The 22,991-nt window shown below is 42.1% G+C and overlaps 1 protein-coding gene, 1 long non-coding RNA gene and 1 other non-coding gene across 8 annotated transcripts in view; 2 read left to right on the top strand and 1 right to left on the bottom strand.

Moving 5' to 3' along the window:
* The window catches only part of Kcnab1 (potassium voltage-gated channel subfamily A member regulatory beta subunit 1), a 442,167-nt gene that overhangs the window by 94,407 nt on the left and 324,769 nt on the right, over positions 1-22,991 (bottom strand). The window lies entirely within an intron of this gene.
* LOC116092953 overlaps positions 1-22,991 on the top strand; it is a 143,763-nt gene that overhangs the window by 86,843 nt on the left and 33,929 nt on the right. The gene's annotated exons all lie outside the window — the stretch shown is intronic.
* LOC116094650 lies at positions 11,963-12,081 on the top strand. The gene has a single exon (XR_004120256.1). It is a non-coding gene; the product is annotated as a 5S ribosomal RNA (ribosomal RNA).

Genomic DNA, 22,991 nt, shown 5'->3' with positions numbered 1-22,991 from the left:
TGTTGCTAATGAGCATCTGGCCAGAGTTAACAAATGTGATATCAACTAAGCCTTTTCCTTTTATTTTGGTTACCTTTTCTTACAAGAACCAATAATACCAACCAGGCTCTCAGGGGGTGAGGCTGGCATCCTCTCACACCTGCACTTTACAAAAGAGCTTGAAATAGCAATAAAACTAGACAAAGAAGCGGTGAAGGCCATGAGAAATTAAAGCGTCCCTCCAAGGTAGGTGAGGTTCTAGTAGTATTCCCATTCACAGCTAAAGAAAGTGTATACACACACACACACACACTTTTAATGACTAAAAACCCTTTAAATCCTTTGTCTACCACTTGGAATGTAGTAAAATGAGGAGCTACAGTCAGATGAGAAAGAAGTTCTTAGTGTCTGCCATATGGATTCACTGTGGGGTTTTTTGTTTATCCTACATTAGTGCTTCTCAATCTGTGGGTCTCAACCCCCCCCATCTTGGGAATTGAATAACTGTTTTACAGGGGTCACCTTAAGACCATCAGAAAGCACAGATATTTACATTATGATTCACAATAGCAGCAAAATTACAGTTATAAAGTAGAAGTGAAAATAATTCTATGGTGTGTGTGTGGGGGGGGGGGGAGGGTCACCACAGCATGAGGAACTGCAGTAAAGGGTTGCAGCATCAGGAAAGTTGAGAATCACTGGTCTAGACTCTTCTGAATGCATCTTCAGTTCTAATCCTTATGGGAAAAACTCAACAGTGTTTGCTGAAAACACCACTTGTTCTGCATATGAGGAACCCCAGTGTTAGAGCAGTGACTTGCCAGGGCTCTTTCATGGTAGAGAGTTTAAGCCACCCTCTCTAAGCCCACACTGTCCAGAGTCCCACGCTGATTTGGGGTGATGTGCCTTGAGCCCTCTACCTACCCCATGCTCCATTCCAACCAATTGTATATCTGTCTGTTTGCAACAATGTCCTGATTTAGGGATCTGTTCACACCCTTCCCTCTGCCAAATGTCTCTCTTGTGGAAACCTTTACTGTGATATGCTTTATACCTCTTCCTTCTCTTTTATTGTCCACCTGGGGATGAAGAATGCCATTTATCTGCCCCCATACCTCTGAGTTACTTCCACCCTTAGGCACTCTCTCAGTTTCACCTGAAATTAGGGTTTGTCTAAGGGCTTGGCTGTTCTGTAAGCAACACCCCACTCTCATACAATAGAAAACGGGCCCAACTCTTAGTTGGCACACTTAAAACTCAAGACCCAGTTGAAGGCGGACTAATGACAGTGCATGATATTTGTGGCAGGTCCTGGGGCAGATTGCCCAGGAATGGAATCTGTAGCAGAAGGTAGCCCCTGGCTGGAAATGCTGTCTGGATATCACAGACACATCTGTGGAGAGTAGCCTCTGACCTTCTGAGAATGTGTGCATATTTGAGGTTCTGAGGGTTAAAGGGGTGGGGCAGACACAAGTTCTTTATGGTCTTTATAAAGAATGGACAAATACTTGCTCCTTCTTTCCTTTGCCCTCATCTCTGTGTTCCTCCTCATGCCTATTTTCTTTCCCCCATTTTCTTTCTTTCTTTGATTTAAAATTTCTTGTTTTTAGGAGCCGAGGGTTTCTAGCTCCATGTCATTTTAAGATTTATTTCAGGGCAAGTTTGCCCAGAACCATTTTGTTATATTTGTCCACTTGTTTGAATAGTACAAGTTAAAGACAAGAGCATGGTGTTGAAGATAGGGCGTATGACAGGGATGTGCTGTTTGGAAGCGGTCAGTCTTAGAAGAGTGCTATAAAGCAGGGTCAGCTCTCCTTTAGTGGCTCAGGAGCTATTTGAGCATCAGTGGGACAGACATCTTGCTATATATACTGTAAGCCTTCATCAGAAAGGACAACCTATGCTCTGAGTGTTGATGCTAGATTAACTGTAACTACCAATTTAAACCTATAAGTTTCATTCCTGAAATCTCTTTACAAAGACATGTTCCTGAATTGATTTGGTTTCTTGAGCCACTTTGGGAAATTCAAAATAAAAAAGTTTAAAACCCTTAATGTTTTCTTCTCTGCTTTCATTTCTTTTGCCCATACTACTGAATTATATATTCATACCTTTCTAGCCTGAAGCAAAAGTTACTTAAAGATTACTTTTATTTAACAATCCATTTAATAAACAAGGGTTGCTGCAAGTCACAGTTCTTCTTATTTCTTATCATGAAAAAGGAACACCGAATGTGGTTTGTCATATTATATTCCAAAATTTTTGGTTATGACTCCTAATGTTTTTCTTGTACTGATATTTATGTATTGGGGATTATTTACTTAAGTAAAACTTGAAGGGCACAAAAACTCAGTATACAGCATCAACAAAACTTTCCCATGCTGCTCTTTGAAAAGTTCTTATAAGAAATATGTAGAGTAGTTAACATAGGTGAAATAAACAGTATTAGAGTAAAGGTAATTACAGCATAGAATATAAGAAATAAATATAGTTTTTGATTCTTAAAACAAATTCAAATATTTTAAATATCTTCTTCCAAAATGTGAATTACTACTAGGACAGTCAATGTTTTTACCTTGTGAGATCTTGGCACACTGGAATATAGTCTGCTCGAACACATATTTTTGTTTCTTTTGGGGTCTATCATGCTTTTCCATAGTAAGTTACTATGGGTAAGAATTCTGACAAATTTCCAAGAATTTGAAAGCCAGTGTGGACTTCTCCACTATTTCTTTTATCTCTGAACATTTTTGTTGAATTGTTGTTGTCACTAATAGTTCAGAGAGGTATTCTACCTCAAATAGGAATAGTTTTGAAAACTTAATGTTTCTGAACATGAAAAAGCACAGTGTGAATTCACATGGATGCTAAGATCTGTTAAGAGATAAATTTTAATTTCCTGAAAAGCAAAAAAAAAAAAAAAAAAAAAAAAAAAAAAAAGTGTAAGTGAAAACAAGAAGATAATAATTGTAAAAATGATGAAAAATGTTTTTGCAACAGCCCTTTCAAGGTCTTCTTCCTGGGCCATGAATGAACAGATATTCAGGATATTAAATATTGAAAGGCAAATTTTGGGTTCAGAGAGTAGGATTAGTGTGACATTCTTACTGAAGCATGAATACAAATGTGCTTTTGATTAAGAAATTCTTGAACTATAAAATAATTAAAATGGAATATATATAATATATATTATATACAGTATATGGGACAATTTGATGAAAACTTAAAATAATTCTCATTCTCAGCCATAGTGCAATTAGAGTCATTCAGTTCCTATGTTCATTTGTAGACTCATCAATTTACACATAAACATTACCTTACTTCATTGGCAATTATAAAATACAAGCTGTGGGAATGCCAGGGCCAGGAAGCAGGAGAGGGTGGGTTGGTGGGCGGGGGGGGGGACAGCTTTTTTTTTTTAATTTTCTTTTTTTTTTCTTTTTTTCGGAGGGGAACCGGGAAAGGAAATATCATTTGACATATAAATAAAGAAAATATCTAGTAAAAAAAGGAAAAAAAGAGAACAAGCTGCTAATAATTTTACTTTAAAAAATATGTCTATAAACTTTTCCTAATAGAACATTAATAGCTATACCAAGTTAAGGGCAGTATTTCTGTATCACCCATAGATGACACACACTCCTTTTATGCAGACTCTTCTATTTCTATCAAAATAATAGAAACTTTCTTTCTCAGTAATTATATGCAGAAATTTAACACAAAGTCAAGAACAAAGTGGAATAGTCCTAAATCATAAAACCAGGGTAATCTATCTTTAATTTTAGAATTCAATTTAATTCAGATTCCATGTAATATTTGATGGTTAACTTGATTATCTGCTTGACTAGGTCAACGGACACTTAGGAGATTAGTGAAGGGCATTCAGCGTGTGTCTATGATGGGGTTTCTGGAGATATTTAGTGTGTGCCATAGTGAGTGTACTGATCCTGTGATGGATTCATATGATGGTATTACTGAGTCATGGTAAAAGGTATGAAGAGAGGCCTTACATGAAGGAAGCTCTGTGGGTGTGTTTTGGAGGCCTATATCCTTCTCCAACTTCTAGTATTTACTTTTCTCTGCTTTCTGGTCTCCATGACATGAATTGTTCTGTCTGATTTTCCCTCCAAGCCACCATGGTTGATGCCTTTGAAACTGTGAACCAACATGCAACCTTCCTCATGTTGTTTCTATTCGGCTTTTGGTTTTACTGACAAGACGACTGATGAATGGAGATCCATTGTCCTTCCCAATGATAGGCTACGTTGAAGAGTTAATCTATGTCTGAGTGAAGCACACGACAGCTCCTGGAGATCTGGTCTCTAGAGACAAACCACTGTTGTCAGCTCCAGTTTTTCCACCCAGATTTCAGCCTCAAGACAATGATATTATTATAGCACAGTCCTGATGATATGGTGACACAATGAAATTTCCTGGTATACAATATGGACAGCAATCCAGAAATTTAGGTAAACAGAAACCAAAGAACATAAGCATTATAGTTTTATTTTAACAACCTTCTGTTGATTTCTTTTTCCTTTTTGCTTTTTCTTTTCTTTTCTTTTTTTCTTTCTTTTTTTTTTTTTTTTGAGACAGAGTTTCTCTATGTAGCCCTGGCTGTCCTGAAACTCACTCTGTAGACCAGGCTGGCCTTGAATTCAGAAATCTGCCTGCCTCTGCCTTCCAAGTGCTGGGATTAAAGGTGTGCGCCACCACCGCCTGGCTACCTTCTGTTGACCTCAAACACAGAATGTAGGCCTTCTTGGGACAGTCTTTAACAAACTGCCAAGTGAACTATTCAGCCCAGAGACAGTATAAAACATGGTATCTGTCATGTGCTCCTGGATGAATCAAGAGTAGGAGAGAAGAGATGATAAATGACAGATAAAGTTCAACAAACTTTTTTATTACTTGCTTCTCTTTTTATCATTACATTGCTTGGAAATGAGTTTATCTGAATGAATCCATCATTTAGTTAGTGGCCACATGCCCAAGTGCACACCAGTAGAATGTTCTGGAGGGAGGCTGGGAGGTCATCATGGATCCAGGGAAATGTCAAGGTAGCATACCACTAACATATGCTATCTTAAAACAGCATAGTGTCTGCTATTTCTTCTGATGGTCCCAGTGACTCTGACTGGGGGGGAGCAGAAGGTGCTCCCAGAGGGAGCACCAGGACAGAGAGCTACCTGATAATACTCCATTTTTGGTAGTTTTGTGATTGGTCAAGAATCTCAGGAACCACTCAATATCAGAACAGAAGGTTTTGTCGGCACAACTATCATGGGTGACTTCTTTTAAAACGTATTTTACTAATTCCTTGCGAATGTTAAAAGGTGTATTTTGATCATATTCACTCTAAACTCTTTCCTATAATAACTCTTCCCAGATTCACCCCACCTCCCTGTCTTGTCCTCTTTATTGTTATTATTTCGTGTGTGTGTGTGTGTGTGTGTGTGTGTGTGTGTGTGTGTGCTGATTCTTGTTTGTGCTGTGTATATAACACCAGGAATGGTCAACCTGCCCAGAGAGAGTTACAACTTTAAAGAAGACCAATACTGAAGCAGCTCCTCTGTTAGGAGTGATGAATCATGAGCCTCTTCCCACTCCATCTAGGATGCCGGCTGGCCTGACCCTGTATAGGTTTTGTACAGTTGCTGTGATGAAGAATGTCTTTCAAAGGTGAGGTAAGGGACTAACAGTCCCTTCCTCAGGACAGGGGCTCTGTTTGTCTTGTTTATTACTGTCTCCAACAACATAACAGAATTCAGTTTTGAAAAGTAACTCCCTCCTCAGTTAATAGGCAATACACTATAAAACTATTTTTCTTATTTTACAATAACTCTTTTTTTTTACTTGAGTACTTACGGTTTATTTTCTTCCAAGAAAGATATACAAATGACATGAAACATTGAGTTGTTTAGATTAACAAAAACCAACAGAAGGAACACAGTCAACAAGGAATATAATAGTCATCACTAGCAAGAACCCTGCTGTGCGCATCACAAACGTGGTGCTCCTCCCATCAGAATTACTTGGTTCTTGCAGGAACATGACTCTGGGAGTGTTTTTGTCTGTTACAAATAATGTGACTATAAGCCTTTAAATAACAATAACTCTTAAAGGCATATTTAAATTTTTTCTTCTGGATACATTTCAAATTATGTCCACAGACAATTCATTAATTCACTCCTGAGACTTAATTCATGCCTAAAGTGGGTAATGATACCTACTCACTGTATAGTTGTGAGAATGAAATGAGATGATGATTATGCCAACCAATATTTTGAGAATGTATACTGTGTTGGTCACTGTGTAAATATTCTATAGACATCATGTCCGTCAGTCATGTCCTCTCTGATCTGAATTTGTTTGTTGACGAGTGCTGAGGTTGGTAACTGAGCCTGGGCTGTGAGACTCTGCAGCTCACACTGTTAGATGATTTCAGCCATGTGCACAGCAGCACTCAGGCTATGGCCAGGACTCGCTGAATGCTACTTTCCTTCTTATCTACTAAGAGAAACCACTTGAAGCAACAGCAGTTCTATAGGAAGATACCACTTCAGAGACTGCCGTGAAAGCCCAACTCCGTAGAATATATCATCAGTTCTAAAGGCAAACCCAACCGAACAGAGCTCTGGGAAACGTGTTATTTATTATGGTTTTAAGGTGGAGCATTATGAATAGAAAAAATTAAAAAGATACTGCAATGTTCAAAGATTTTTTTTTTTAAACTGGAAGCAAACGTAAATAAAAATTGAACTCCTAGTTCCCTATTTGCTTCTCACACTGGTGAGCAGAAGGGCATATGCCCACTTTCTGGCTGGGCCTCTTGCATGCTGTGTGGAGAACAAATTGCTTTCAGATGTGCTAAACTTCAACATCTACCCAGCCAGTGATAAGCAAGTAACTCAGGCAAGTCAGGGTTGGTATCCTTTGTCCAGGTCAGTGAATCTCAACTCCAGCCCAGGAAGTGGGACCACCTGGGGAACTGATGAATTACCCCTGCTAGGGAGGGATCATGGTTTAGTCAGTTTGGAAAGAAGGCCCAGGCATAGGTCTCTCTCTCTCTCTCTCCCTCTCCCTCTCCCTCTCCCTCTCCCTCTCCCTCTCCCTCTCCCTCTCCCTTTCTCTCTCCCTCTCTCTTCTTCTCTCTCCCTTCCTCCCTTCTCTCTCTTTTCCTCCCTCTCTTTCTCTCTCCCTCCCTTCTCCCCTCTCTTTTCTTTCTCTATCCCTCTCTCTTCCTCTGTCTTTCCCTCCCTCCCTTCCCCTCTCTCTTTTCCTCTCTCTCTCCCTCCCTGCCTCCCTCCCTTTCCCCTCTTTCTTCCTCTCTCTCTCTTCCTCCCTCCCTCCCTTCTCCCCTCTCTTTTCCTCTCCCTCTTTCCCTCTCTGCCTCACTCCCTTCCCCCTCTCCCTCTTCCCCCATATGTGGTGTTTAATAAAGCTTTCCACGTGGGTAGAATAGCAGCCACAGTCAACAACTGTTTTAAATGATGATTGGGACATCATGGGAATGTACTCAATCCATTCATGAGAGAAACCATAGTATAGGAAAGAAACTGTAATAAGGTGAAGAACCATTTAGCAAGAGAGGGCAGACGATGGCTTTGACCCCAAGCTGGAGATTGTAATGCTTTGTATGGCCTTTAGCTTGACCAAATATTTACAGACTGGTGGTTTAAGTGAGAATAACTGTAATAGGCTCATATGCTCGAATGTTTGGTTCAGTTAGTGGAACTGTTTGGGAAGGATTAGGGGGAGGAGGTATGGCCTTGTTGGAAGTGGTCTATCACTGGGAGTGCACTTTGAAGTTTCAAAAGCCCATGCCAAACCCAGTGTCTCTCTCTCTCTCTGCCTGCTAAGTACAGACCAGTATCTAGCTCTAAGCAACTTCTCCAGCATCATGCTTGCCTTCCTGCCACTATGCTCCCTGTCATGATAATAGACTAACTAAAATTGTAAGCAAATCCTCAATTAATTGTTTTCTTTTATAAATTGTCTTGGTCATGGTGTCTCTTCATAGCAACAGAAAATAAGGCAAGACTACTCCCTTGCATTCTCTCTGGTTCTTTGACCTTCATTTTACTAGTGCAAAAGTCTCAGTGGCAGCAAATGACTATAGTAAAAATAGCTTCATAGAAAAAAAGAAAGAAGGGATTTAGAAAAAAAGCATCAGCACTCTTATTTTCTGGGACAGGATCACATAGGATGCTAGTGAGCTTATGACTTAGAAATTTCTCTTGCTCAGTCCTCAGCCCCATGGCTTTAGTGGCCATTCATGACACCTTCCTGGCAAAGCTCAAATGTGAATAGGTCAACTATCTGCTCTTTATTACCTATAACAACGATCCTGGATCTGTATTAGAAAATCATTCACAGATTGTAGAGATGGACCCATGGCCAGTCCTCCCTTTCCAGAAGTTGTTTGTCCTTAACCCTCTGCCCTTACCACAACCCCCTTTTCAACCTCCACAGATAGCAGATGCCTAGCTCTATAGGGAAAAATATGAAGTTGACAAACTATAAATGCCTTCTGTTTCTTACTACACAATCTATCAACTTTCTAGAGCAGAAAGGATTGCTACTCTGCTTAATTCCTCACGAGCTTCCAGGCGCCCACAACTCTACTGGTCAACAAAGGGCCAGCTCCTCACCTATGGTGTGCATCTATATGCACTGGTTCCTTCATCCCCAGGGGCTATCTGATCCAGCTACAGGGTGGCTTGTCCAGTGGCTGGCCTCCCTTCCTGCTCTAATTCCCCACTGATGAAAATAATGACAATGCCAATCATCTCTAAGAAAATTGCTTACCCTCAAATTCTTTTCTTAGAACCTGCTTCATACATACAAAATGAACATAGAGCAAATAGTGCCCTCCTCTGCTTGCTTTAGGGACCTTTCTCTCCCAGGCCCATATTTCTTGCTTTCTTGGGATTCTATGCTTTTATTTTCTTCACAGATGCCACTCCAACACTTATTAGTTATTTCCCGTGCACTACTGTTGGTTTCATCTGTGTGTCTTGAATGCTTTAGTATTTGTTTATTTTATGATGAATTTTTAAAAAATGTGTGTGAGTGTGTTTGGTGTGTGTATGTATGTGCGTGCATGCATCTCTGTATGTGTAAGTGTGCTTACCAGGGTATGTGTGTAGAAGTCAGAGGACAAATTTTTTTGGAAGATAGTCTCTCTTTCCACTATGTGAGTCTCAGGGATCAAAGCCAGCTTGACATGCTTGCATGGCAAATGCTTTTACCCACCTGAGCCATCTCAACTACCATGATAAATTTTTACCATAATTTTCTCACTTTCTATGTCCTAAGATTTGAGTTTTATTTGACTACTTTTATTTATCTTTGTCCCTCTTAAAGAACATAGCCAGAAACTTAGTATGTGTTCCATTCAGTCTCCAGAACTTTATAACTTACTATTTTTATGGTATTTTATCCTTTTAAAGACATCTCATGTAGTCAAACTTAAACATAAATGAAAATGAAATGGACTCATAAGGTTGTTCGTTCATATATACATGTATATATACATATATATACGCATATATATACACATATATATGAGTATATACCTATAATAGAGAGGGAAAAGTCTTCAGTTGGAGAGGGAGTGGAAAGGATAAAGAAAAGTGCAAAGGGAGAAAGAAGGGCAGAAATGCTGTACATACAGTACTAATGTATGAAATTATCAAAGATACTGTAAATTAAAAACATGCTTTCTTTCTCATTTTTCTTCCCATTATTGATACTTCCATCAGGCCTTCATTCCCTCACACTCTGACTTGCCTTTTGTGCACATGTTTACACATGCTCCTGGTGTAGAGAGCTAGGCTCACAGGGGCCACGTCACATGTCATCACATTCGAGTCTTCTACAAAACTACAAAACTGAGACTGTTTGGCTCTGCAAGTTTGTCTCTGTATTTGCTTTTCCCACCCTCTCTACCTTGCTGTCTGCCCTTTGCCTACCATGATTGGACTTAGCTTTGTAAAATGCATCTCACCAAAGTGGAATTAAATCATCTCAACTGCTGGTCACATAATAAAACCTGCAAGTTTCCTGGTATAGTGTCTGTGCAGCCTGTATTTCCTAAATGGCTTCTGTGCAGTCTGTACCTCCTGGTGTGGCTTCTGTGTGTTTTGTTTCTCCTGGTGTGGCTTCTGTGCATTTTGTACCTCCCGGTATAGATTCAGTACATTCTGTATTACCTGGTATGGCTTTTTTTGTGCATTCTGAGCTTCAAGGTTGTGTCTCATCACTTTCTTCCCCCTGATAATTCCCTCTCTAGGCTTCTCCTCTTACTGAAATTTATCACTTCACTTAGGAAATATTTATAAAGTCCTCTCAAGTCCCCCCAAGCCCTGCCAGATGGTGAAACCAATGGCAAGAGTTAATTATGGCCTCCATTTCCTGGAGGCATAAGTAGAAAAAGAAGACACATACTCAAAATATTCCAGTGTCTAGTCAGGGCCCGAGGGGATTGGGACAGGACATACAGGAAGCCTCTGATCTAGACTTTATGGTCTGGAAGTCATCAATCTAGCCTAGAAAAGACTGAGGACTGGGTAGGAAAATCAACCAAAAGAAACAACTGTGAGATGGGGCATGGTCGGACAGCCTGTGTTTCTAGCACTTGTAGCTAATCAGTGAAGCACACTGAGCTGCACCGTGGGTCCCTGTCATAAACACACAAATACCTACACTCCTAAACAAAACCAAAATGGCATGCTGTGGTGGTGTGAATAGGTATGGCCTCCATAGATTCCGGTGGGAATGCTTGGACCATAGGAAGTGGCACTATTAGAAGGTACGGCTTGTCACTGTGGGGTGGACTTTGAGGTCTCTTATTTGCTCAAGCTGTGTCTACTAGGACACAGTCTTTTTTTGGTGCCTTTGGATCAAGATGTAGAACTCTCAGCTCTTCTCCAGCACCATGTCTGCCTGTATGCTGTTGTGTTTCCTGTCATGAAGACAATGGACTATACTTCAGAAACTAAGCCAGCTCCAATTAAATATTTTCCTTTATAAGGGTTGCTGGGATCATGGTGTCTCTTCACAGCAAGAAAACCCTAACTAAGGCACATCTTTATTAGACTAACAGATTCTTATTTATCACACAAAATATGGCAGTTCCTAGAACTACTTGCTGTCTTCCACACTGCTGAGAGAGGTAGCTGATTCCTCATGTGTTCCATGTCTGCATCTTGTACTCACTTCTCTGTACTGTAACAGTGTGATTTTTTTTAAAAAAAGATTTATTTATTTTATATATGTGAATACACTGTCACTGTCTTCAGAAACACCAGAAGAAGGGCATCAGATCCCATTACAAATGGTTGTGAGCTACTATGTGGTTGCTGGGAATTGAACTCAGGACCTCTGGAAGAGTAGTCAGTGCTCTTAAGAGTAGTCAGAGCCATCTCTCCAGCCCAACAGTGTGATTTTTAATTGCTCTTCTTCTAAGTCCTTCCTTGTCCTGGCTGCTTCTGACTCCTCTTGCCTATAAGTCCTCTTCCTCCAGAGTCTTCTGTGGCTTCCTCTACCCTTGCATAGGGAGTCCTTGAATCCATTCTTATATTTCCAAGGACCCTCATAGTTCTCTGAGCACTGATCATGATTATATGTTTCCTAAATAGGCATACAGTGAGCATCTCTTCTGTCTACAGATGTGGACTGAACTGATGATCAAATAGCAAGCAAGTCAGATGGAAAGCATCACCATCATTACACAGCGTTTCAATATGCAGGGGTGTTCCATAGGAACAATATAGCTGAAAACCAGGCCTTTTCAGGGTTGACTGTGTATGGACCTAGACCTGTGGCTTTTCATCCTACTATCCCAGCACACAATCTGTTCATTGGCCATTCAGTCCATGTGCACATGGAAGAACCAGCAGTGTCCTGGATTCCCCGCTTTGCAGAATGCACTCAGCTCACCCAGCTTCTAGCCTCAGAGATCTCACAAGAAAAGATAGTCTACAGCCATACTACCCTGAACGCACCCAATCTCATCTGATCTAGGAAGCTAAGCAGGGTCGGGCCTGGTTAGTACTTGGGTGGGACACCACTTGGGAATACAGGGTGCTGTAGGCTTTTGCCAGGCAGTGGTGGCACAAGCCTTTAATTCCAGCACTTGGGAGGTAGAAGCGGGAGGATTTCTGAGTTCGAGACCAGCCTGGTCTACAGAGTGAGTTCCAGGACAGCTAGGTGTGACCCTCCTATAGCTGAGGGCTGATTCTATCAGACCCTACCTTGCCACAGATAGCCACTCCTCTCTGCCCACCTCCTGCTAATTGCCATGCCTCTCTCCAAGTTCCAGTTACACTGGAAGTCCCACCTCCAGAGACTGAAGATGAAGCTGCTGATTGGGCCAAGTTACTGACGAACTTGGGGGAGGGGTTTTGCGTTACCAATCTACCTTTTTACTTGTAAAAAAGAGAATTCAATGAATGATGGCGGACTGAAAGCACACCACGTGTTGGTCTAATTTTTTCAAACCCTCCCCACATTTCCGGTACCCTTAATTTTTCAGGCCCTGACTCCCATTCCAGACGACCCATTTATATGAGTGGCTGCAGGCAGCCACAGCTAGGGCCACACAGAGAAACCCTGTCTCAAAAAACAAAACAAAACAAAATAAAACAAAAAGAAAAGGAAAAGATACAGGTAGCACTAGGAATAGAGCCTGTGGTATGAATATGAATGGGAGGTGCAGTCAGAGAAGAAGAAGGAAAGTGAAGTCACGTCTGGAAAGAACTTGTTAGAGTTGAGCGTGAGGGCAAGCCAAACCTTTCATCCATCCTCTCGCTCCTGCTCTTCGCAGTATGCAGCCCGTGGTTTGACTGTCAGCTCTAATTTAGCTTCTGCTCATTACCTCATCACCCACTTTCTATAATTACATGTTGGGCAGCTCTTTCTCTTCTCATTTTAATTAGTTGTCAAATATAAAATGAACATTAGCAGTATTTTCTGCCTTGTTCTCATGGATGCCCTCCTTTGCATGTTTTCATTATCCAGGTGTTAGGATGAGTCTTTTATTTGTAAATGAGCCACTAATCTCACAGATACTTCAAGATTATTGGGAACACATAGGAAGGACTATATCAAAAACCTGGGATGGTTAGAAGGCCCAGCAATAAAGGCACTTGCCCTTAAGTTTGATGACCTGAGTTTGATTCCTGGGTCATACATGTTGAAAGGAGAGAACTGCCTCTGCAAGCTGTCCTCAGACCTCCACAAGCATGCCATAGCAGTCACCCTTTCCCACAGCTATAACTTCAAAGATTAAAAATAATATATTAAAAATCCAAAGCTGGGGCTGGAGAGATGGCTCAAGCCTTCCTGAGGATCTAGGTTTGATTTCTAGCACCCACATGGCCACTTACAACAGTCTGTAACTCTAGTTCTAGAGGATCTAATACCTTCTTCTCTTTCCATGGGCATTGCACATACATGGTTCATAGAAATATGTGCAGCCATTATCCATCACATAAGACAAAAATAAAATAAATCTTTAAAATAAAAGAGCCAAGAAAAAGTCTCCACTGGGCAAACTGAGGCAGCAGGGGACGAATGTGGATTGACTCACTAAACCCAGAGGCAAGCCTCATGTTGAAGACATGGGATTTAGACGCTGGAGCTTGGCTACTAACACCACAAGAAAGGCAGGTCAGCTGAATAAGACTAGAGGGGTCTAATTCTTCATGGTGGTCCTGGGTTTATGATAGTCAACCACTGCTTCTTCTTTAGAAAAGAATCTTTGATTTTTCTTCTTAGAATGCAGTTACGTGGCTTTAACTACTTCCCCAGTTTTTAAAAAAGACTTATTTTACTTTTTCACATATACATGGCTGTCTTTGGGCATGTTCACATGACTGTAGGTGTCCATGAAGACAGAAGCATCAAATCTGTCTGTAACTATGATTATAAGCAGAGGTAAGCTGCCATGTGGGTTCTGAGATCTGATATGTGTATTCTTAACCACTGACCATCTCTAGAGATCTGATTATGGGGCACTGAGAATTGACCCAGTGCCTGATTCATGCTAGGTAAACGCTCTCTCACAAAACCATATCCATAGCTGGAGTAGGTCTTGGTTGTCTGAAGCCCTTTGGGAACTGGTTCAGGGAAGGATACCACAGCCAATGAGATATGAGGCTTAGAGCTATGGCAGCCATTTTCTCACTCTGAGGCCAGCCTAATAATGGAATATATCTTTTTTTTTTTTTTTTTTGAGACAGGGTTTCTCTGTGTAGCCCTGGCTGTCCTGGAACTCACTCTGTAGACCAGGCTGGCCTCGAACTCAGAAATCTGCCTGTCTCTGCCTCCCAAGTACAGGGATTAAAGGCGTGTGCCACCACTGCCAGGCAATGGAATATATCTTACAGCACTCATAGTTTGACTTCTCAAAAGTGCCATGCAAGTCTACTGTCCATATACACCTGGAGATTCTAGCATCTGGTTTAGAAATTTCAGTATTTTTGGAAGCTGTTTTGCACTGCTTGGATCCAGGATATTGGAAAATTTTTGACTAATTCATACCCAGTCGACTTAGAAAGACCTGGGACTTTATTCCTATCTTGTGCTGGGGCCCCTATAGCATATGAACACTGACCCACAATGGGACAGCTCAGGCATTTATGCTGTCCTTTCAGAGACAGCTGTCTGTGGCTATCATTTTCTGAGCCTCCTAGAAGCACAACCCTCACTTTGCTGGAAGATGGCACCCCAAATGATCTATCTCCTCAGTGATTTTCCTTCACTGTTAAAGGAATTCGAGCATACTGCTGATCAAGATGATTGATTGGAATTTGAGTTCTGAGCTGTAGAAGGTTTTAAAGAAGAATCTCTGTGTAAACATAGAGGGAACACTGATTTGAGCTGCATATATACAACACATGCTGTGACCATGATGCCACTCAGTAGAGGAGCTATGGGGAAACACATAGTATCTTCTAGGCAGTGTATCAACAATGAAACAAGCAGGGCTTCATTCAGGCAGCTATAAAACAAAACATCTTTGCTGGGAAGCATTCTGACTTCGAAGTCTCACGGTAAAAGTATACCTTATCCTGGGTAGAAACTGATTCTGGCTCTCGTTACTCCCGAGGAGCTCTGAACGTTGTTGCTCACCCCAGTGCTTGATGTGGAGTCCAAGACTTATTTCATATTTTAACAGTTTCTAGATGGAAGCCAGGTTGTGTCAGAATTCATACTGAATCTGCCTATGGCCCACCAGATCTCTCATGTCTGATGCAACTGTGCCTTGGTTTCTTTTCTGTTGATATAATAGCAATGAAGGGAAGATGGGTTTACTTTAGCTCATAGTTCAGGGTACAATAAATACACCATAGCTGGGAAGTCAAAGCAGCAGGAGCCTGAGGCAATTAGTCATGGAGTCCGTAATCAGGAAGTAGAGAGCTATGCTTAGCAGTACTCATCTCTGTCTCCTCTCCTTCGACCTCTCCCTCTACCCCTTCCCTTCCTCTCCCCACTCTCCCCCTCCCTCTATCATTGCACTCAGTCTAGGATTCTTACCCAGGGAAGGGTCCTACCCACAGTTAAGATAGATCTCCCTATATTGATATACAATGAACCCAAACAAGATAATCTCTAGAGGACGTTCTTAGAGGCTAACAACGTACACCATCCCTACAGGTGTGTACAGAGATTTGCCTCCTAGAGGATTCTAGATCCCTTTGACTTGACATTGACACTAACCATCATAAGCTACTGGCTGAGCAAGGAAGCAGAAGCGCAGGATATAGATGAGACAGTGATTGTTGATGATAGCTGTATGTACCTGCAGGCTGCATGTGGGTGAGGCTGCTGGTGAGGGAGAATGACTGAGGTAGATTGGATTGAGAGATGCTTGGGGCATTAGTAAAGCACCGCTCCCAAGTGTAGAGGAGCCGGTGTCTCCAGAGATGATTGGATCCTGTGAGATGTGGGCTAAAGCACAGTTTGCTCTTAATGATTGATGTTAACTGGTTGATGAGTTAAGAAGCTGACCAATGTGAGGTAGTGACACTATGAAAGGTGGTGCCTGGGAGAGGGATCAGGCCTTTGGGTCATGCTTTCGGGGCTGCATCTTGCCCTGGCCCTCTTCTGTTGGGATCCCGTCTATTTCCTGTTTACCATGAGGTGAACAGTCTCATCCTTCCTGCTGCTGTTGGTGTTGTGAGTCACCATGATCCCAGAAACAGTGGAGCCAGCGGCAGTGCGCCGAACCTTTGCAATGAGGAATGAAGTAAATATTTCTCTGTTAAATTGTCAGGTGATTCTCACAGCAGTGAGAGAGGTAAAGCAAGGTGGGGCTGTTAGAAACTGCCAGCTCTATCACTAGCTTTGGGAAGGACATGGGCTTTTCCTTAATCTCTCTCTCTCTTTTGAAAGGAGCTGGTCTTTCCATAATGGTAAGCCATTTCTTTTCAGGAAAGCCATGTTTATAAATTGTTACTGGTTCTGCTCATTGCCCAAGTGTGGGTTCTGTTTTTTTTTTCTTCTTGCGTTCTCTTCTAATCGCTGTGTGGAATGTCAGGCTATTTCTGTCCCTCAATTGTGTCTTTGGTCCTAATGGACTCTTTCAAGCAAAGACATGTGGCCAGCAGCAATGCTTATTCAGATGCATCAGATTATCAGCCATTGTTTTCTTTTTATTAGATGTTTTCTTTATTTACATGTCATACAATATCTCCTTTCCCAGGTTCCCTTCCAAAAATAAAATAAAATAAAATAAAATAAAACAAAAACAAAAACAAAAACAAACCCCTGTTCCCTCTCTGCTCCCCCTGCTCATTACTCTACCCTCTCCTGCTTCCTGGCCCTGGCATTCCCCTACATTGGAGCGTAGAACCTTCACAGATCCAAGGGCCTCTCCTCCCATTGATCACCTACTTGGCCATCCTCTGCTATACATATGCAGCTGGAGCCATGAGTCCCACCATGTGTACTCTTTGGTTGGTGGTTTAGTCTCTGGGAACTCTGAGAGTACTAGTTAGTTCATAATGTTGTTCCTCCTAAGGGGCTGCAAACCCTTCAGCTCCTTGGGTCCTTTCTCCAGCTCCTTCATTGGGGACCCTGTGCTCAGTCTAATGGATGGCCGTGAGCCTCTACTTCTGTATTAGTTGGGTACCATTCATTAACTATTCACATAAAATTGCACTTGGGCAGGGGATGGGGCAGATAGTTCAGTGGATGAAGTGTTTGCTGGGTAAACCCAAGGACTAGAGTTCATCCTCTAGAACCTGTAAAAGGGCTGAGGGCAGGGCATGTGTGTTTATTATCCCAGCACTGCAGAGTGGAGCTGGGTAGATCCCTGGGGGCTCACAGGCTGCCAGTGTAACCTACTTGTCAAACACCAAGTCAGTGAGAAACACAAGGTGGATGCCTCCTGAAGGGTGACACCAGAGACTGAATTCTGGCCTCCACACAAGGCACACACACGCACATGTACCTGTGCATACAAATGTGCCAACATGAATGAATACCCACACCTACACATACAAGTCTTATGCTGTAAAACTTAAATGCCTACTAATTTTCCTCTGTCCGTATTGTAGTCTTGTTAGATTTTTCCACAGAGAGTGACACGCCTAAAACTCTCCTGTGGCTTTGATAGTCACGTGCCACTTAGATTCTGTGAGTATTTTGGTCTTCTGAAACTTCCTTTTGTTTGCACTGTGTAGAAAAATTGTTAAAATCTTTGAGGAAGGAAGTTGTACCTTTAAGTCGTCTTTCAAGTAGCTGGAGGCACTTTATAAATGCCTATGACCACTGTCATAATACTAGGTGAGGTAGCTAGTCTACAGTGACCGTAGCAATAGGAAAGGGAGCCATGAAGGACGTCATAAAAATAATCCTAACCATGGGAAGTGTTTAATGCCAGGCTCTGGTGTCACCATATATAACCACAGCGAGAGCATCTCAGAGGCAGAGGGAGGCGAGCCAGCAGTACATTCGGTACACATGCAGTGCCCTAAAAAGAAGCCCATGATGCCTGCTTGTAAGATGGGCTGCTTGTGCTCTAGAAGTTGGCTGTGGGTAGGCAGGGTAGGGCCCGTTGGGAAAAGGTGAATGGCAGGGTGTCAGCTCCCTAACCTACCCTAGTAGTCTCCTCAAGCTCTGGGTGCTGCAGAAGCCCCCCAGGTCATTCAACACTGTATTTACTCACTTTTCAATCAGTTTCTTTGACATTATTAGATTTTGATGGCTGGGGGCAGTGTCTCCGCACATTGTCCCAGCTACTGCAATGCCTGAGTGGGATGTGCCTCTTCTCATAATTTTATTCATCACAACTGTTTCTCAGTTACATCGTCACTCCATTCTGCCTTGACTATATGTTCTTCATCTACCACAATAAAGGCTGGCAGGCAAGAGGCTTCCAGCCACTCCTCCCATAGAGAAGAAGGTCAGAACCGTCACCTTTAACTATGACCTTTAATGCATTCCAACAAAAAGTTTATCTGAGGTCTTTTGATTGCCAGAGGTCTCAATTTCCAAAGTTTCAGTTGAACACAGGCTATGACTTGAGCTGACATGCAAGCCTTGAGCAGTAAACCCAATTTCACCCCATCTGACGGCTGGGGTGTGTGGGTATGCGGATGTGTGGGTGTGCGTGGAGGGAGTATGAGGGGTGGTGGTGGGGCTGTGGGGTCTCATGAATACCTAAGGCTGCTGCTTCACTCCTTTTGTGATCTCTTTTGTCTTTCTTGCTTTATAGAGGCAGCAAAAAAACATCCCAAAGGAGCATCTCATCATCCAGTTCAACCTGTTTTGACTGATGCCAGTCAGCCTCCAGGGCTGCCTTACTTTCTGCTGTTTTTCACAGCATCTTATCAGTGTTCAGGCAGAAAACTCTTGCTCTGTTGCTCTTAGATCATACCCATTTCAAAGCTTACTAAAAGTCCTATGGTTTCTATAGGTTGAGTTCAACCAACCGACCGACCAACCAACCAACCAACCAACCAACCAACCAACCAGAAACAAACAAGCAGACAAACAGAAATGCCCTGCCATCTGCTTCCTGGGGTCATATTGACATTTTGGGAGCTGTAACATTTGTTACAGCCTTTGGTTTGAATTTCCTTATGTTTTTTATTTTTTCTTTAAAGAGTTTAAAGATTATATTTACCTATTTGTGTCCATGTATGTGTGTATGTATACATGCACGTATATATGCATGTATGTACATATGTGTTATGTGTTAGAATGGCAGGTCGCGTCAGCACATACCACACACTAGGCCCAAATAGTTCCACATGTAAGAGAGGGAGAGAGGGGGGCAGTAACGTGGAAGGAGAGAAGGGAGAGAGAGAGAGATGGAGGGATGTTCCCCGTATATAAATGGGTTCTGACGTAGTCGTTGCAGGTAAAGGTGGGAGGTGAGCCCAATGGATTCTGGAAATATGGTGACTGTTGCCCTGGCAACAGGTCCGTGGACCCGCCCATGCATCACCACAGGCTCTGGATGCTCTGATGCTAACAATGTGTGTTTGTGAACAGGTGTGCATGTGTATGTCACAGTATACCTATGGAGGTCAGAGAACATCTTGTGGGAGTTGGTTCTCTCCTTCCACCATGTGGGTTCCAAGAATAAAACTTAGGTTGTCAGGCTCTGTACCCAGTGCCTTTACTCATTGAGCCATCTTGCCAACCTCCTTCTTTTTCTTTTCTTTTGAGACAGTGACTCATGTAGCCCAGTCTGGCTCTAAAATTTCTAAGTAGCAGAGGATTGCCTTGAACATTTGACCTTCCTGCCTCCACTTCCCAAGTGCTAGGATTACAAGCATTTGCCACTAGCACCAGATCTTGTTGAGTTTCCTATTTGCTTAATGACTAAATTATTTTCTCCATAGATACAAACTCCAAGATAATTGGTCAGAATTTTTTTTACATCATTGTTCTAAATATACATATACATAGTATGTGTATGTGTGTTTCCTTTCTTCATCCTCCTTTCCTGTCCTCTTGACAAAGTGGTCCTTCTGTGTCCATGTCTCATATTAAGATATACTTTCTTTTCATGAGTGTATGTATGTGCTTGTGGTGTACAGGCATGTTTGCATGTGTGTAGATGTATTTCCCTTTGCAGGGTCCCATATTTGTGTATCTTTGTAGAGGTTGGAGGTTGATGTTAAATGTCTTCCCAGTTGTTCTCTACCTTGTGTATTGAGGCAGAATCTCTCACTGAATCCCAAAGCTTGCCATCTTAGCTAGTCTGGCTAGCCAGCTTGCTTCAAGGATTTCCTGTTTCCACTCCCCGAGGCTGGGATTGTAGGCAGGCTGCTGTGCCCACATGGCTTTTACATGGCTTCTGGGATATGAACTCTGACCCTCATGCCTTTGTTGCAAATATTGTACCTGCTGAGCCATTTTCCCAGCTAGTATTTTCTTAATTTACTATATTTTAAATCTTATGCTACTAAGTAGTTCCTTTCATCAGTATCTGATGATTTACCACAAGCACATTCTCAATAAAACCCTAGGGATGGTTAATTGATCCTTATTGACGGACATGAAAATCACCTAGGAGATATCTCTGGGAGTATGTATTTGCAAGGGCATTTCCAAACAGATTTAACAGAAGAGGGAGAACCACTCTTCATGTGGGTGGTACTCTTCCCTGGTCTGAGATCTCAGAATGTAAGCCACATAGACTTTCTCTTCACCCCAGGTTGTTTGGAATCATGTTATTTTACCACAGCAACAGAAAGCAAACTAGCATAGCTCCAGTCCTCAATTCTTCTGTGCTACAATGGGTTGTTTCCTTCAAAATATGAACTGAAGTGGACCTTTTGTACATTTAAGTTTCCTCTTGTCAGATATTTGGTTGCATCAGGGATAAAAGTAACCAATACAGGTGACCAGGCTGAAAGGTTAGGAAGCAGGTATATGAAATCTGACCATTTAGTTGCAGGCCTTCAGAACTGGATTAAAGGAAGAATGTTAAAGATTTTGAAGCTGTAAGCTACAGAAGTGCTAGAGGTTTATTGGCAAATAATAATGGACTATTTTGGGGGAGGGGGTGCTAAGTGAAGTGTGGGCAACAAACAATAGGCATATAAAGTTTCAGAAGACAATAGGACTCTTGTTGGGGCTGGACTGGAACCCATTCGTGTTATATTCTGGCAAAAAATAAAGCAAAGCAAAACAAAAACCAACCAACCAACCAAACAAACAAACAAAATTTCACTATATTCTTCTAGTATGCCAGAAATTAGAATAAGACTGAATTAAAAAGTTATAGACTAGCCATATGTAGTGGCTCCTTTAACCCTAGCACATGGGAGGCAGAAGCAGATAGATCTCTCTGAGTTTGAGACCTGCCTGGTCTATAGAGTGAGTTCTAGGACAGTGAGAGCTATGTAGTTGTTCCATGTCTTGAGAAAAGGAAAAGGAAAAGAAAATTATGGACTAAATTGGTGGGGGAAGTTTCATGATATCATTACATCTAGGCTGTAGCAAGGTTATTACTTACTATTTTTAGTAATATCTACAGTGGTAGAGAACAGAAAAATGTGAAAATATGCAGTTTAGCAAGGAAATGAATGTGAATGAGCTTAAAGCCACAGGCAATGGCAGTGAAAGCAAGTCACTATGATGCTTTCAGAGATCAGCACTATTAAGGACCAACCTTGAGCTCGTCCCCAGGACTAGAGCTCAGGTATCCTGTGAAGGTTCCATCACACAAAAAGACAAATTTATTTGAAAGGAGAGAGCCTGAGCAGAGAATTCTACTGACGGGAATTCCTACCCTAAACCAACTCCTTAGGAAAGTGTTTTTCCTGGTGCAGCTACTATGACACTCAGTGGCTACAGTCGTGTTAGACAAGGGTAAGACTGCATCCCTAACCAGCACAGGACTTAGCAGCACCTTCTAGATACTGCTGGAGTTCTGCCGACATGCACTATGCAGCAGTTATAGGATTCTGGAGGCCTGCAACAGACTTCTAGAAAAGCCCTGAGATCAAGCATCACGTGGCAGGTTCAGATCCCTCCAAGGAGAACCTTGGAGGCTTCTGCATAAAAGTTTCAAAGCTAGAACCTGGGATATGGGTTTTACCAGGACAGGGGGCATTTGCTGAGAAAGGTTTCAAGCTGGTGTGTGAGATGTCACTCATGTGCTACAGGTGGCAGCAGTAGAACGGCAGGGCTGCCCAAGGCCACTGAGGTCCAGATGATTCCATCATCCTTCCCAGGTGCCAGCTACATGTAAACATGTGTTAGATCCAGACCAGACTTCTTAGACTACAGTAGTAGAAGCAGCCCTTTCCCTGTCTGACAGGAATTCTATTGAGACCACTGTCTCTGAATCTCTAGCTAATGCCTTTAGGTGTCAGGATTTCTCATGGGGGAAACGAGTTCATGTAAAGGGGGTTTTAGTGGGCACACATCCTGCTTCCTGCCAGCTTTCATGCCTCTTGCCTGGAAATCAGATAGCCTGGTTCCTGCTGGGAATCACCCCTTTCCTTAGAGAGCTATAAAAAGAGATGCTCATTCCTGCTCTGTTGCTTGTCTCTGGTTCTGGCACCTCAACCTCCTCAGAGACCCAACCATGTGCTGCTGTCTACTGGCTTGTCCAGGTATTAATAATGCAGAAAGCTCCTAACAACCCATCTCAATGCCCCTCTTGAACCTACATCTGAGACTTTCACTATGGAGATGCAGGATTTAATGTTTTCCATGTTGGCTTTTAGTCTCACTTTGGCCCACTTTTTGCTTGCTCTGACGCCATTTCTTTCTTCTAGAACAGAAGTATCAACTTTTCTCTTTCCTTCTTTCTTTCTTTCTTTCTTTCTTTCTTTCTTTCTTTCTTTCTTTCTTTCTCTCTCTCTGTCTGTCTCTCTCTCTCTCTCCCTCCCTCCCTCCCCCCCCTCTCTCTCTCTCTCTCTTTCTTTCTTTCTTTCTTTCTTCTTCTTACGAGGGATCACAGTTAGGAGACTACCTTGAATCTTACCAGAGACTTTGAACTTTTGAACAATGGCGGAATTGTTAAGCTGGGG

Source organism: Mastomys coucha, unplaced genomic scaffold, assembly GCF_008632895.1.
Source record: "Mastomys coucha isolate ucsf_1 unplaced genomic scaffold, UCSF_Mcou_1 pScaffold16, whole genome shotgun sequence".
Lineage (NCBI taxonomy): Eukaryota > Metazoa > Chordata > Mammalia > Rodentia > Muridae > Mastomys > Mastomys coucha.
The sequence above is the reverse complement of the archived record's forward strand: the minus strand, read 5'-3'. Positions and strand labels throughout refer to the sequence as shown.